We start from the raw sequence: 17,038 nt of genomic DNA on the forward strand, positions 1-17,038 counted from the left end.
CAATACAAACCTTTCAAGGATTGTATTGAATACAGTTTCTGTGATTTTTTAAGCATCTCCGTATACTCGATGATGGATCACACTGTGCACCTGCTTGACAGATGTGTGACGCCAAGTCAACATACGGCAAGCTGTGTTAGTAACAGCGTGACTTCCACAAGATCGATACCAATGCAGTTAATTATTCACAATTAGCCCCAAGCCTAAACAGACGAGATGTGATGTGTACAGATTGTGAATCATCTCCATCCAGCTCAGCCAAACTCTACAAGCAACTTTTTTTTTAACTTCCTTAGGCATTAACCTTAAGCTAATACCGCTGACGACTGGCATTTGCAAAACCGTATTTGGCTCTAATTTGTAATAGAGGTGCTGTGAAGTCTTCACACAGCAGTTTTACAGGCTATTATAAAGTGGATTCTTACAGGAGCTAACCCATGACCTGACACTTTCAGAAATCAACTTTTGAACTGCTATGATCAATATTAATAAATTAGCAATGCGGTGACCTTTGGAGTTTTGGCACTTTTAGCCACTTTCAGCACATTGTTTAGTTTCAAGCTAGCAAATGTTTTGTTTTTGTTTCACTCTGGTCACATGGCAACAGATGGCAGGTTTTCCTAGCAAAGAGCTAATTGGCTAAGTTGATTAGAGGTGGTGGGGACCAAAACAGAGCTAAAACAAGTATTGGTGTTTCTTTGGGAGGTTGACATGATTTTTAAAAAGGATGTTTAAGTTTATAAAAAGGACGAATACTCTAATGTTATTTGTATAAAAAATGTTGTCATAAGATGTGCCATCAGCTATTCCACCAACAATAGAAATAGGAGCAGCTGAAACATAGGGCAATATTGGGAGTTATTGACAGCATTGCCTTCTATGTATCCGCGTAATTGTGGACCGGTTGTGTTTCTATTGAAAGGAAGATGAAATTGGCAGTTTTGAGGCAGTCCTAAATCCAACATTTACTGACACAAACTTTCTTTCGGTGACGCATTGACATCTCTCGGGTCAATGAGCTCACCGGAAACACTCCACAGCCTCTGGGGATCCGACCAGTTTACTGTCACTGGATGACTTTGATCTGTTTTCCAATGGCTCAATATCTCCAATTAACTCCAATTAGACTTGTTTAAGGACAATTAATCATTAAATAACCAAGAGAGGAGGGTGGTAAATATTTACTTATTCATCATACGCGTTTCTCGCTTTGCTCATGATTATTTTATGAGCCAATTTGACTCATAATGTGTGCTCGTGTGCGCAGCATCCCTGATCGCACATTCACCGAATGTTAGACCATAATCCCAGTTTCAGACAGTCTGTTGATAAAGTACAGGGGAGAGCGGGGACCACAAAGTTAATGGACTATCACTCCCCCTAAAAAGAACTGATTGTACCATTCAGGAGGGTCATACGCAGTGGAAGGGGTCGGACTAAAGGAAAACTGGGGGAAAGTGAGCCGAGCGATAGAGTATACTTTGAGTTTTGCAGGGTTAATTTGGTGCCTTTCAGCTACAATTGGCGTGTCTAAACATTCATGAGCCGTTAGAGGGATGGAAGGAGGAAGGGAGAGGCAGGGACGCAGAGAGAGAAAGGAGGGGAATGGATGGAGCAACAGCACAGCGCTCAGACACAAGAGGGAGAGCTGAGAGGCAGCTGCTGAAGTGAGCTCCAATACAACGCTCTGAGCAGGTAGAGCGAGCGCAGGGAGGGAGGAGAGAGAGAGAGGACAGAGGAAGGGAGGAAGTCTTACAATTCCACCTGAAGATTACTTTGTCTCACACTTCTCTCACCCCGAGCGCTGGAAGGAGCAGAGTTGATCAGGAGGTGCCAGCTCTTGCTCTCTGGTCTTTTTTTTTCTTCTTCTTTTGCAAAGGGGTCAGCTGGACTTCTCTACAAAACCCAGAAGATAACCTCCACTGGAAACACTGAGACAGAAATACAGAAGAAGAAGAAGAAGAAGAAAAAAAGTGAGAAAGCTGCAGTAATTTCCATCGGCTGCAAGGGAGAAGTTTCTCTGAACATCTACAACCTAGGGCTTTAAAGGTAAGATTGAATTGTTTACTATTTATTGTGTTGCTTATATGAATCCGATAAAAAATACTGTGACAACTTACATCTGGGTTAAAAGGAAATGCCTCCAACATATATAGTGTTTTGTTTCAAATAATGATTAGAACAACCTGTTATACGGTAAGTCTTCTCCTATGAGTTGCTGTCCTGACGATTATTTATTGACTGTGCAGCAATTTTCACTTGATTTCTTTGACTGAGCAGCATGCGGTGCAAGCGGTGTGACAACAGTGTGAAGTCAAATAGAGTTGTGAGAGAGAGAGAGGACAAAAAACACAAGAAGATGAGCCGAGAATAAGGACGGAGAATCTGTGGGAGAAACGGGGAGTTCAAATGAACAGGGGGAGAGGTTGAAAAGAAATACCCGAGTGTGAAGGAGAGTTGGACAGATAGAGTAAAAGAGGAAGGAGGAGGGATGGAGGACCGGAGTGTCGGGGGCTCGCTGGCAGTCAACTCAGTAACCACGGCAGCTGACATGAGGGAGAGCCAACAGGGGACAGTGGGATTTCTATTTTTCACCCCCGCCGAGATACGCCGGGGCTCTGCCAAGTCCCCTGCCTCATCCCCCCCACGGATAAAGATTTCATTGTGCGGAGCTGTGACCGAATTCATTAAGCATCTACATGTACTCTCTCCTGGTCCCTCTCCACTAACTCTCCGGCTGACACTCACTCTCCCCCGTCTGCTCCTCCCCTCTCACTTCCATTATGCTGTCAATTGGCCCTATAATCAGCTTGACTCGTGTTGCATCAACAGCTATGTTCTGTAAAGCTCTGCAGTGAATATTAAACATATATGGGTAGGATTTCTATTTGGCTGTCCCCAAACATGAAGTATATCAACCTTGGAGCATTAGTCGTTATGCCTCTGGGTGTCGAAGGAGATTCAAAAGAGCAAAACCCTGTGACTTTGCCGGCGTTGTGGGAATTTGAGGGATTTTGGCACGGTGTGAAATCAGGTTGACTTTTCGCAGTTTTAATGTCACACAGAAATTGCAAAAGCTATCTTTTCAGAGGGGTGACTGAAGTTGTAAAAAGCTTGATTTAAGGTTTTTTTGTTTGTGTTCACTGAACAAATCTTTCAAAGTCATCATCTCTTTAGGTTAAAGGCTGGTAAAAGGCTCCTTTTTGTCAGCAGGATGTGAGACACTTCTTTTGCAGTGAAATCAATAGCCCAGTAAATTGTTAATTGAATGGCTGCAGGGACTGGTGCCCGATGGTCCTTTATGTGATACCAGAAGGCGCCTTTGAGAGCCCCAAGAATAACAAAGACCCCGTCGCCATTGTTGTGGTCTGGGAAAGATTGTCAGGTCCATCAGACTAGGTGTCAGAGGAAGTGTGTTAGAGCTTGTCCAACTGTCTTGTTACGTTTTAGCCGGAGCCGGTGTCATAGTATCTTTTGTTCCTGGTTTTGGTTCATTTGATCATTATGCGGCACATTTTCCCAGTGATACGTGACACCGAGAGTGGATGTCACCACGGTGAAAAATACCCTCTGGTTAGAAACATATAGCTGAAATTGACACCTGGTGTGAAAAGGAGACACATGTTTTCTGAACACGAAGCAGCCTCACAGTATTTTGTAACGGAGCGAATCCTTTTGTTGGAGCTGTGAGCTGTTGATGGATTGACTGACCTTGGGGCGCTTGTAGCCACTTCAACACAAGCTGAACACTACAATGCATACTTCTGGTGGATCTGGTTAGTGTCATGCTTATGTCACGCTGAAGAATCTCACCCTTGACTTTGTTAACCAGTTTGTCCACAATGGAAAGTGTGAAGATGCGATATAATAGAAATGTTGTACGTAATAAGTATTTTTTTAAACTGAAACGAATGGAATTTCATGTTTTTGGATTGAAACAATGACAAACAACATTTTTTATTTTTCACATAAAATCCTATTTCTATTCCTTAGCTTTCTTTTCTATGCCCTATTATGCTAATTTCCAGGTTCATATTTGTATTTAGTGTCTCTAATGGGACATGTTTACATCCTTTAATGGTCAAAAAGCTCTTTCTCATACTTCCTTTGCTGCAGCACCTCTGTTCACCCTCTGTTTGAAACCAGAGCCCAGTCTGCTCTGATTGGTTAGCTGGCCGGCACAGGGGCCCCTTTAATAGAAAGTAATGGATCGTAACATTAGAACATCTCAATGCATTGGGATACTCAGTAAGTTGAGAGTCTCTTTCATACATTGGCACAACTACCAATCCAATCTTAACCGATAATAACATACATATAATTTATATTCCGTCCCAAACTGTGGAAAGGATTATAAATATAAGCAACTTTAACAATATAATGTATGTTGTGCACTCAATTACAATGAGTCCTGGTCAGCACTTTTTTTTTAGAAGCATCTGTTTAGCACCACAAAAGGCGCATGGCAGACAAATACAATGAGGCAGTAAATAATACCACAGTCATTTAAGTGTCAGCAACAACACCGCTAATACATCGTGGGTTTTTAAACACCAGCAAAACCTCCCCTTTTCCCTCACAGTAAATACACTACAATAAGTGTGCATGGACCATTGTTAGTGAGTTAGTCGGAACTAATTCCTCGGTGCCCAGAAGATGCAGGTTTTCATTTCATTAAGCTGCTTCTGCAACTCCCTCTAAACTCAGACAGTGAAACATTCCCTCTTGAATTGAAGAAAAGCAATCATGTTCTCACTTCATTCTTTCTTTACCAGGACTTACCTAAGGCAATATATGCATTCAAAACGAGAGTCGCTTAAAGTAAGAGACAGGAACACATCATCTCTGAAATTAATTTGAATTGATTCTCCCTGGTCCTTTTCCCCCATTACTGCTCTGACAAGGTTTTGAGAAGGAAATTGCAAACATTCAAGGCCACATGTAAAAAAAAATCAATTCACAAATGAAGCAGATCCGGGAGAAGAGCTGCCTCCCTCTCTGAAGTCCTCACTGTGGATAGCAGAGCAGTCAGAGCACACACCTAACTTAATTTAACTGTTACACATTGTGGACCTCATTAGTTTTCACTGAACAATGGGGCTTTCCTATTAAAAAAAGACAGCTCGCAGCTCACCCAAGCAGGTGTGTGGTCTTGATAGAAAAACAATTTTGACAGATCAAAATGTTCCTTGTTGAAACAAAGATCAAATCAGAAATCTGTTATAATAATAATGGGTTTAATTTATAACGCACTTCATATCTGAGTTCAGATCCCGAAGTGCCACTGTTAGCTTCATTGAGACTAAATGCATGTGTCTAACCATATTTAGTTAGTAAGCAATCTAAAATCTCTTGCACTTTATTTACATCACCAAAGGTTTTGCAAATGGTGATGATGAAAAGCCGAAGTCTCCTGCTTTTCATGCAGAATGTCCAGAATAAAAGCACAGGTGTGTTTAATAGCCCAAGATTAGTGATGGCTGAATTTGACATTAGGGAGGCACTGGAATAGCTTGCTGGGACATTTAATGAAACTGAGCCATCGTTCAATTCATTAGTTCCACCTTTGTCTTACTCTGACAAGTCTAAAGCTCTGCTGTTAAAGCGCTCTCTTACGTCCAATCGGCAGCATCATGGCAGTATTAAGGGAACTGGACACCATGTTCCAAGTTCAGCCCCAACAAATGGCTTAATAGATGCATACACTAAAAAAGAAATTAAGCTTTTGCATATTTCCTGAGCTTAATGACTTCTCTACACATTTTAAATTGGACCTCATGGTTCAAATTGGTAAAAAAAACAATATACAATATCACAATTGCTGGACTTTTAAACTCAGGGAGAAACTGTCCATACATGGTGCAATAGGATGGGAGGAGGGAAAGCAAACAGGATGATGTCAAACTGTCTAAAACTGACATTAGCCGAGACCCAGCAGTTGAGGAAGCTGTCCCTCTATTGAAATGCCACCAGCTTAATTAATGTGACAGAATATGTGCTCACTGTCAACCTGTTCAAACACGCTACCTACTCAGTTATCACACTCTGGATTAGAGCACCGAAAATATAAGTGCAAACGAAGGTCAGTAATTACATGAAAACCAAACATCATCTATTTCATTTTTAACAATCCATCTCTCGGGCATAGGCGTAAAATAAACAGCTTATCGACCTTCAGCCGAGGCCAAAATAATCATCACTTTGCATAAGGAATACTGTGTGACCTTGGTTCTGGCAGACAGTGATTACGTTTTATTGGCCCAAAGAAGGAGTCCAATACTCACGAATGTACTCTGGCGGAATAAAACGGAGTGCAGAGGGGAGAAATGAATTATAGTCTCTGGAGTCGGTGAGCTCCAGTCAACTTTTTCTCTCCTATAGCAATGGAGGGGATGAGCGGCTATAAATCTGACCCAGAGATCCATTAGGTTTCTGTGCTCTGCAGCAGCAGGCTACTTTTCATCACTCTGTCCACTGCGCTTTGGAACAGCCCTGACAGAAATCATCTGTTGTCTCAGATAATGTAATTCAGATTTTGCATGCATTTTTGAAAGCATCTGTCTTTGTAGTACGACGTGTGAATATCCTAAGCCCATAAGATCTTTATTGTCAAATGTGTTTTTCATGCTCTGAAACCCAATCCCAATCCACCAAAATGTAAAAGGATAAGTGCTATGGACAGTCAGAGAAAAATGAAACAGAAATGTCTTCCGAAAACAATTCAAGGAGACCCTGTCCAAATTTGACCCAAGGACAACTCAAAACGCTGTACACCCAAATAACAAAAAGACAACTCGAGCACGGGACACAGTTAGTCCAATCAATGAGCAGTCACTGTCACCCAATGATAGAGATAGGTGGATCCTACATATGCAATTCAACACAGACCATGAAAATAAAAAGCCTATTCATGAAACATGGATCAGTTGAACCATGGATGCATTTCCCATTAAAAGCATTCAATATGTATTTTTCTGAGATCATGCAGTAACTGGTTTTGAGTTTCTCCTCCTTTCATGTCGAGGCTTGATGTGTAACCTGCCTCTGGAGCACGTGTTTGTGTGTTTCTTTGTCCATAACCTCTGAAAGCAGGGGGGAGGGGGATATGCATCAGCGCAGATCGGTCATGAAATATGACCTCTGGAAAAGTTTCCTGTCCGCGTTCCCCTCCCTTGAACTCCAAATCCATTATTGTCAGGTATCAAATTCATCCCAACAGGTGTAGTGTGTTAAATGATATGTGCCTGTGGCAGCCTGCCACAGACGCCGGGATGAAAGAGAAGCACGAGATCAGGTGCCGAGTGTTGGCTCTGCTTATGCACACAAACACACCTATACTCGCACATACTGCAGTTATCACCCGCATCCACTGCAGCTGTGAGGGAAGTGAGAGTGTCTCGCCATGACAGTCATCTGATTGATGTGTAATGAGGTTTATTTTTTGGAGCTCTTGGAGGATGTGTGACTCAAGTTTCGGAGACATGTTGTACTGTAGGATACAGTTTGCTCTCTGATTGGCTGGGAAGCTTTTGTCTGAGCTGTATCCTCAAACACCATTTTTCTCCCATATCCCGAAGCATCCGATCAATAGAGTGAGAGTCATGTAGACAAAGAAGACAGAGGCAGAAAAGAGAAGTCTCACATCTGTTTCTTCCCCGCTGTTTGCAGAGACACTGAAGAATTGCTGGTTGTTTGAGGTAAAAGCAAAACTCTTCAAAATACATGTTTTGCATTCCAGTACTGGAAATAAAATACTTTTGACTCATCCACCCCGGCCAAACTCTACTTCACAACCATCAAACTGACTTACAGCCTCACACATTATTCTGTAAAGTGTTGAAATGATCTGCTAAATCAACAACTCTGGGGCTTACAGTATAACGCAGCTACAATCAATATGTTATACTATAGTAATTATGAAAATGACAATATGTTATGTGAAACGGGTTGTAGGGATCAAGCCAAAGGGAATTATCATTTGAGTAGGAGCTTCAATGCTTGGTTAAGCCCCCTGTCTTAGTTCACATTTCCAACAATTGTTTTTCTTGCCACACTTTGCAGATAATTGGCTACAAAACCCCCCTATGTATACTGCCTGCCCTGCTAAAAAAGGGCAAGAATATGTAAACAAATACATAAATAAATCCCTGAAGATTTGGTAAAGGCCAATAAAAATACTACTCCAAATCCATGTTAAAGTTTCTCATATCAACTGCAATTAAAAAACAGTTTGATAAAACCTTTGTCAAATCAATATAATACAAGTTGGCAATAGTGTTTTAAACAGACCCCAAAATGAGTTACAAATAAAAAGATGTTTGGTTGTTCCTCTTTTGTCATATTCGTTTTTATATATAATACAAAAAAGAAAAATAAGCTAAGGATTTATGATTGATTTTGTTGTGATGACATTATATTTTTTTGCATATGAATGATACATGTTGCTGAGCTCCAATCAAAACGCATGTATTCGCTCGCGCTGAGTCCCTTGCGTTCATGCAGGCTGTTTGACGGGGCCGACATGCCATGTAGCTGTGATGGGTGGGAGTGGTGGGGGCGGGGCACATACCATACACACACACACACACACAAACAGGAGAGTTGTTTGATCTCACTCAAAAGCAATCCCCCCTTCATCCGGATTCAAAACTCCTCTGAAAACAAACACTTCAACACCGCTCCGCCCTCTCTTTGGAATATCATTACCTGTGTCCTCTTCTTCATCCGAGGAGCGTACATGAGACAGAATGGAAGATGTAGAAGAGGAGTGAAAGAGGGGAAATAACCGCAGCAAGAGTTCCGTATCGGCTGTCTACGGGAATTCCCAGTCAGAAAGGTGGATCAATTCGTCTGTGTGCGATATTTAGGGTCTCATGTGTCTCCTGAGGAAGTTTAAGTGTCTCATGCGGTAGACCTAAAAATCAAACTTGTGGAAAACCTGTTACCATTTCCCAGCAAGCATGGTTTTGATCGTTTGCAGATCAATAGATGTGTCTGAAGGCTTAAGCAAAATGGATTTGATGGAGGACACAAAGTCATTATTTGAAGAATTAGCACAACCTCATGATACATCACAAGATCACTTTATAAAGTTGACAAATCATACATGCAAGCTAACAGTTGCCTCTTTATAAATACAGGAGATTGGGTTGTTTTTCTTTCTACCCTACACTTTTCAGTACATTAGTAATTTTACTTTTTGCTCTTGTTTGGTCTACATCACATTATATTTCATTTAGCTGACCCTTTATCCAAAGCGATTTGCAATAAGTTGAAAAACCATCAAGACTCAAACTCCCAACAACAAGGAAAGTGCAGATACATTCAATTCAAGCAGGTCATACCATTGTAAGTGCATGAATTAGTTACAAGGCCTAAATAGACTTTTTAAAAGTGTTTTTTTCAAGAGTTTAATTGCCGAGGTCCAGTCGAAACTGATTTTTTCTGTTTGCGACATTACATATGCACAGTTTCTGCCTTCTTGGAAAAATATCCATCTCTTATCTGCTGTTCCACTATGTTTGCCTGGTTTTCACTTCTCTGTAATGTCTGCCATTTAGTGCAGGACAGGTAACATACAGGGGTTAACTGGACCTTTTTTGGAAGACAACAACTGCTGGGAACAGGTTCATTGAGAGAAGTTAAAATAAAGTGTCTCAAAACCCAATTAATGAACTTTCACGTTAAAAAAGTGCTTAAAAAAAAAGTAAAAGTAACTACTGAGTCTACTTAAGATAATGTATCTTTTGCCTAATAAACATTACATTTAAATTGCATGACCTTAATGTTAGTATCAAGGGCTGTAATCTGCTGATATGTAATAGTACTAGGTGCAAATTAAGAAATTATTTGCCTACTGGTTTTGGTTTAATATCTACTTTCCCCTAAAAAGAATTGTTTGCTATATACCATTGCTAGGTGTGTGGAGCATTGCCAGCAGGAGACACCGAATGGTTTTGGCCTCCATTCTTAACTTCCGTTAGCTCTCGTGGCCATATGTTTGAGTAAGTGCCTGTCTTGTACAACAATCTTCCTCGCCTTGTCAAGTGGGCCATGGGATCCATGTTTGCAGTCACTTTAATTCTCCAATCCTACCTTTAAATATTTGAAGAGCCAGACGCAAATTAAGCACAAGGAGAAGGGAGGCTGCACAGCGCCCATACAAGAATAAGAATGCATTCGTAATGAATGTGCCTCAGTTTCCTCTCTTGATTTATTTCAAGAAGAATGAGCATAGTGAGTGAGAGCGAATTAACCTGTTTCACACACTTAACCTGTGATGTGAATAGCAAATGTTTTCAGAGTTGTGAATGCGAGGACTTTTTGCAAGGAAATTTGCCATTTTCTCTGTCAAAGCATTTCAGATAGGCTGTGTGGGGCTTTATTTTTCAGGTACACACTTCTTCTCCTCCTGGTTTGTGTATGTCAACTTCAGTTTGTCATTTGTAACATTTCCCAGAAAATGTTTTTGAAAAGTGGAAGACAGGAGCTGTGGGTTACATGTGAGCTACGGTGGAGAATAGATGGGAGTCGTGTAGTGCGCTCATGTCCTGTAGCGGTATGTCATCGTGGTCTACTGAACCCACTGTTGTTTGAGAAATTGCTCTGTCTTACAATGGATTTTTCTGTTTGATGCTTCTGATGGCTGGAAATGTTGCTATCAGATGCGCCTGTGGCTCGGGTATTCCATCACAAAAATACATATACCACCAAACAACAAGAGATAGATGTTCAGCAGAGAGGTGTAAGTGTTTTGGGATGGACTCTTTCTGTGGACGACAAGGTAGTATTTCAAAGATTAGATAACATCTGGGAAAGTGCCGCAGGCTGGGTGAGTTTATGGTTTGAGATTCTGAACTACACAAAAACAAATCCCTTGCTATTAACTCTCTGGAGAGCGGACAAACCAAAAACGTCTAAAACAACAGCAGCCTAATTATGTTCTGTTTTGTTTGGTAATAGGAGTTTGAGGCCACATATTTATGAGAACCCATATTTGAGAAAAGGAGTTCACACCTTCATGTTTTATTTGCCAAGTAGACTTTGCAATCTGTCATTACACCAGCGACAGCTTTACACTTTCTGCGTTGCTGGATGAATTTGTTGTTATGGATGTTTAACTAGAGTAAATCACTACAGAAGGAAAGCGTAGCGCGGTTCATTCCCTGCAATAACACCGCTCCATATCGAAAAACTTAACACGCACTGCACTTTTTTTTTGTTTACTGCCGGTTTGAAATCATAATTTGCAACTTTCATCTCCTAAAAAAAAGACAGTTATGGAGAATTCAAACCCAAGAGGAAGAGAGCGACTGTGTGGTTCTGTTTGTAGACGATCCATGCCAATGTGCCAAGCTGGAAGAACATTCATGCGGTGTGAGGAAAGAGACAGACGTATATAAACAAAGCAGGCAGTGAAACAACGCAGTGGAAGCCTGCTGAGTGTTGGACTGTGGATTTGTCTCCTCGGCTGCTGGCTGAGTCTGTCATCTGTTCAGCGGTTGAATCAACATCTGGTGAAACCCACATGAACACAAGCTCCCTGAGCCGCCGCCGAGGAGGCAGTGAGGGAGAGGGAGAAGCTTACACACTCGACTGGGTGGCACAGTAGTAATACACATACAGAGAAAACACAGGGAGAAGTGATACGACTTGTTCGGCATGTATGTAGACAATTCCATTGAAAGTAATGGATTAGAGAGCTCTGTAATCACATTACTGCTTCCTGTAATAGTCACGCTGCATATCAAAGTTCGACTTTTAGTTAGCTCATCACATTTTCTGATCCTATCAACAGGTCATGGCTCATATTGCATGTACAGTATTGTAAATAAATCTGAAATATCATACCCTTTAACGCACTTAGTTTGTTTTTCTCCTGCATCTGGAATACAACCAGAGGTGTGTTCGAAAGATGAGAGGCAGTGAGATGAGAGATTACACCGTAGAGTAAGAGGAAGGAACTCCTAATAGCCAGGAGAACATATTTAGTTTTGCTTATCGTAAGCTGACAAAGCTTCATATCCAGGGGTAATAGGTGTGGTGAGTGAACCGTAATTACTTTGCAAGCAGTTTGTTAAATCGTGATCAACCCAATGTGCTTGTTAAAGGATGAATCGTGATCCAGGAAATGCAGTTTGAGTCATACAGTACATCCTTAGCTTATTAAATGCTGAAACACTTGACAGTAGTTTTTAATATAAAGGTACAATTACACCGTTGGCATTATCGAGTTGACTAATGCTTTTACAAGTGTTGCACTAATGTTTGTACATTAACATAAGGCTTTCCCTATTAAACTGCCAACACATTAAACAGGATTTGCACACATTCATTCTATCCAGTGGTATTATGTATTGCAATCCGACTGTCCATCCAGATTTGGTAGACTTCTTTAATCCGAGGTTTAAACCCAGCTTTAGAGCTTTTTCCCAAAAGCAACTTACATTAAGCTCATTCAAACTCAAAAGTAGGAGGTTGTCAGTAAAAATTGAAGCAGTGCATGTTAGAGAGCAACTCACAAGTAGTTTTTTGTATGTAAATAGAAAAAGATTAAATTTAAAGCCAGTAAATAAGAGTTATTAATCTGCCTCGCTGGAGTCAGGTTGTTTACAGGTGATGAATTAGTGTTTCATATATTTGCAGTAGTGCATCGCGGACCAAAAAAGATCCCTATCTGCATAAACTTAATCTTCATCAACAGGAAACAGAATGGATGACGCCAACACGGTTTGATAAGTGATTGTTGGAAAGGAACACAACAGCGATAGTAACAAACTATCGAAGGTTGCGCCAAAATTGAATTAAAAAGAAATCAGATTAGCACTTTAAATGAGTGTGGAGAGAGTGTTTTAGTCAGCCATCAGAGGCCATCCTCGATGCATCAAGCTGTCGTTCTATTTCTGGCATGTGGGAGGGAGATGTCCTATATCAGGGCTGCTCAGGCTGGCTTTATGAGAGACCTCCTCCTCTTGCAGTTCAAGTCAATTGTCAACATGATTTATGGAGACGTGAGCTATCTCTAGAACAGCTCCTCAATCTTCCCCTGACGAATTGGTACCATCAGCCCCTGTAACCGTCGTTTGTTTTCCTCACCAGCCAATTTTTATCCAAGCTAACAAATTAAACCTGCCATGTTTTCGAGGAATCTATTTATTCCTCCCTTCTCCTTTTTCCATATATGACCTGCTCCACAATTACCGGAGAAGCGAGAGTGACACCGAAGAATGAACTTCACAGAATAGTTTGGCACTCGTCTCTTTCCCGTCCTCCAAGGCCTCTGATATGATTAATATCCAGAATGTTAATGGAAGTACAGTGTCGTAACATTTAATGGTTGGGAACTTAGTTTGGCTGACACGTTCCGAGGCTCGCATCTCTCAAAGACACGCACCACTTATTGTCCCAATCATCTCCTATAGCTCACCAACACCAATACAACGTGATTAATGTGGCTGGCTTTTATGAGCGGGATAAAAGGCTCTGCATATTACAGAGGCAATTATAATACACCGGGAACGTCTTCTAAAAACAATGGAAAGCTCATGCAATCAACTGAAGTGGTGGTCACTTTTTAAAGTTAGGCTATTTAAGTTTATAATTGACGTGTCTCCACCACCACTAAAAGGAAATTAAGGTCCAGTGAGCAATCGGTCATATCTCTGTCCAATAACTCGGCTGCCCTGCGCTGTCCTGACCTGCCTGCAGATTAGGGGGAATGAACAGCCGGTGGCAAGGTGGTGTAAAGGTTGGAGAAAAGTGAAAAGGCTGAAGATTTGAACAATCCAGTGTCCATTCAAAAGCCTGTGAAAGGGGTCAACAATCCAACAACGGTCCAAATGTCAACACGCGTAAAATGTCACTACAGCTAAATGCTTAAACTGATCTAAATAGTGAAGTGTTATTCACAAAGAAACAACAGTGCTCATGCATCTGCAGTTAATATTAGTTGTATGCTCCAGCAAATACTGTGAAATTGTAACAACAAGATTGTCAAATTTCCTGGTTATTTGTTATTTTTATCCTGTGAAGAGAAGTATAAAATGGTTCTCGCTGGTGCCCACTGAAGGCTCATGTAGAAATTAAATAAGTTGTGGAGCAGTGGAAGAAAAGTAATCGGGCTAAAAACAGCAGCGATGGTGATTCATGGGAGAGGTGGATTTCAGGAGACAGGAAGCAAAGCTTAAGGCTTTTAAGACTCTTCCTCACCCCCCCCTCCCTCCCCACCCTCCTTTCCCTGTTCTTTCTTCCCACTTCCACACAATCGCACACGAAGGCACGCACAATCACACTCTGAAGTAACTCCACCTATAGTGCCAGCTGAGAGAGATGGATGGGCCGGCAATAGTTTCTGATTTAGTCGGCACAATAAGGCTGAGTGATTCTCTCTGTGGAGCATGTCCTGCCTCTCTTAACCCTGTGAGAGCTCGCCCCCGCCCCCCCTCCCTTCCAAGCTGTGTCCTCCTCACGCACAACCTCCCCCCCCTCACCCCCCTCTTTACCCTCCTTGCTGCTCAGAAGATTGCCTCCCTTTCCCTGGTGTGATTGAGGTGATAACCACTAATGGATTCGGAGTCCTGGGTGCATTTAGGAGGGGATCTTGCTTCAACCCCATAATAAGCGGGGAATGCTGAGAGACATGTTGTGCTGCATCAGGAAGGCAATATTTAATAAACAGGGCACTCATGTTGGCAGGTGACTTTTTTTTATCTATAATATGTGAACAGTATAAACTATTCATAGATGTAATGACCTTGGAGGAAGTCAAATAAGAACACTCATCGTTCTTGTGTTCCTGTACAAATCACCTGAATGAGCAGATATAAACAGCAGCTCAGCCAGCGGATACCTGAAGCTAAGTAATCATAAATTCATGTGTGTGCAAACACTGGTGCGCCGGCACAGCGTGATGCGTGTACAGGCTTCTTTTAGCTTGCCTCGGGGCGGAGAACCCGCATTGTCATGTTGAACAAATGTGCCATCAAAGCTGCACTTTAAAGACAGGGATGTGTCACAGGGGGTACGGGAGCAGGAAGTAAACACAACAGTCAGGCAGAGGCAATCCTTGGCATTTGGCTATGAGCTGAATACATCATCTGAGCAGAGGAATGATAAATAACCAATAGGGTGAGGGGGGGGGGAGAGATTTAGCCGGACCTCCAGAGGGGAGAGTTATTGGGTGTGAGGTGAGGAGGCACAGATACACTGAGAGGCCATTTGACTTTGTCTAAACGGAGCCAAATTTAGATAATGGCTTTGTGCTCTGGTTCACTACATTCTGCACTCCATAAAACAAAACCGTGATTTTTTTTTCAGGAGGGGATACTACCTTAGCGATCAATCCAAATGTGCAAAAACATACCTGACCTATTCACCTCATGGTGCAATGCCCATTCTATTCATATCTTTTAAACGTCCTTTAATTTATTCTTCCGTGTTGGCACTAGCAGCTGGAGGGTTTCTTACAAAATTGCATGAAATTACATCAAATGTATACCCATTACAGCACATTGCAGCTGCCTCCAATGTTACATTTGAACAATTTGGCTGTCAGGGAGCCATAAATCTCAGCACCAAGCAAAGTACCTGTTGCTTTAATCGAGGATCATTTTGTGAAATCAGAAAACGAAGACTGCATCACTTAAGAATGAGTAAAACAATCTGCCAGGGGATTTGAAATGCAGCTTCAGTTGTCTTCTTGAAACAAAGTGGTATTCTCTCATGTAGCATTCAGAGATCTTATCAAATCCGGATGGCATGATGTTCTTGTTTTGAGAAAGAGTTTTGCTGCTAAATTGAACCGTTTGTTGAAATGGGTTTAGTTTTTAACAGGTCTCCTTCGGTTCTGATATCCTTTTTCGTTTTCCCTGTTTGCACCCCTCTCTCTTCTGTCTGTCTAACACGCTGCCTCGGACAGCTTTTATGCTTCAGTAGGTGTACACGTACCTAGATGGAGCATCTTAAATGGGGAGGTCAAACACTAACAGAAGCAGGAGTGCAGTCCACACAGGGTTTTAGAGCTGGATGCCAATTATTTTGTGTTCCTCTGCTCCATGTTCAATTATTTCCCTTTTCACATGTACAATGCACGCTGATAAGACCTACTTCAAAAGTGGAAAGTAACCTTCTCTCTTGTCTTTTTAAAAATGTGTTTAAGGGGAGCGGGAAAGGTGTGGGCGGACAGCTCTTGTTGTGTCTTCTTATCAGTATTATCCACTCTGACAAGTTTCCTGGCTACTCTGTAAAATGCTTAGGCATTGGAGGAGGAAACCAACCTGTGCTGGCCTCGGTAAGAACGTGTGAAATCAATGACGTTTAGATAAGCTTGCTATCAATCCCGACATCTGCTCTGCCTCCTCTTCATCTCTCTCCTCCACGGAGAACAACAAGAAGAAAACAAGCTTCAGAAACACTGCTTTGTGCTGATGTATGCACATGTTGGATGGGAGAGGGGAGGAGTTCACGAGTACAGAGAGGAAGCTAAATATTAAGAGAAGTTTGACGTAAGTTTGCAGAGCGGGAACAATCACTACAAATTGTGTGCATTTCACTCAAATGCTGATCTTTAGACGAGCAGCAGTGAGATGTGAAAAGCCTGGGAGTCAAAGTCTGCAGATCTGACTTTGAGAGAGACATGGGTACAGAGGGATGGACCGAGGAGGAAGATTCTCACGGCCCGTCCACACGGCGGCGTGCGTTGAAGCTTCAACGCTTTGAATGGGGCGACGTCACGCTTTGCCGAACTGCATTGTGGTTCCGTTGCTTCGCTTTGCTCGCTGCAAAAGTTGAGCAATGTTCAACTTTTGAAGCTTCGACGGAAGCGCCAGCCAATCAAATCATATCCCAGTACAAGCTCTAGCCAATCAAACCGCGTGCTTGTGTGTCCGGGGCGGGAGATTCGTGTGATTGGTTGTTGGTCGAGTTTCTGACATGCCCGCCGGCAAGCTTCAACGCACGCCACCGTGTGGACGCTGCGTCACATAATAATAAAAATAATTAATCAATTAGATTAATTCATTCTTTAATTTGTCTTTTCTCA

The 17,038-nt window shown here is 41.9% G+C and overlaps 1 protein-coding gene and 1 long non-coding RNA gene across 2 annotated transcripts in view; one reads left to right on the forward strand and one right to left on the reverse strand.

Moving 5' to 3' along the window:
• The window catches only part of LOC307026130, a 162,651-nt gene that overhangs the window by 111,293 nt on the left and 34,320 nt on the right, over positions 1-17,038 (reverse strand). The gene's annotated exons all lie outside the window — the stretch shown is intronic.
• Positions 1,669-17,038, forward strand: part of LOC307026124 (cadherin-20-like) — a 56,326-nt gene continuing 40,956 nt past the window's right edge. The window contains exon 1 of the mRNA XM_079661272.1: positions 1,669-2,049. The gene's annotated coding sequence lies outside the window, so the exon portion shown is untranslated. The remainder of the gene's footprint in view (positions 2,050-17,038) is intronic.

The sequence above is a fragment of the Notothenia rossii genome (genome assembly GCF_949606895.1).
Source record: "Notothenia rossii genome assembly, chromosome: 12".
NCBI classification, from domain to species: domain Eukaryota; kingdom Metazoa; phylum Chordata; class Actinopteri; order Perciformes; family Nototheniidae; genus Notothenia; species Notothenia rossii.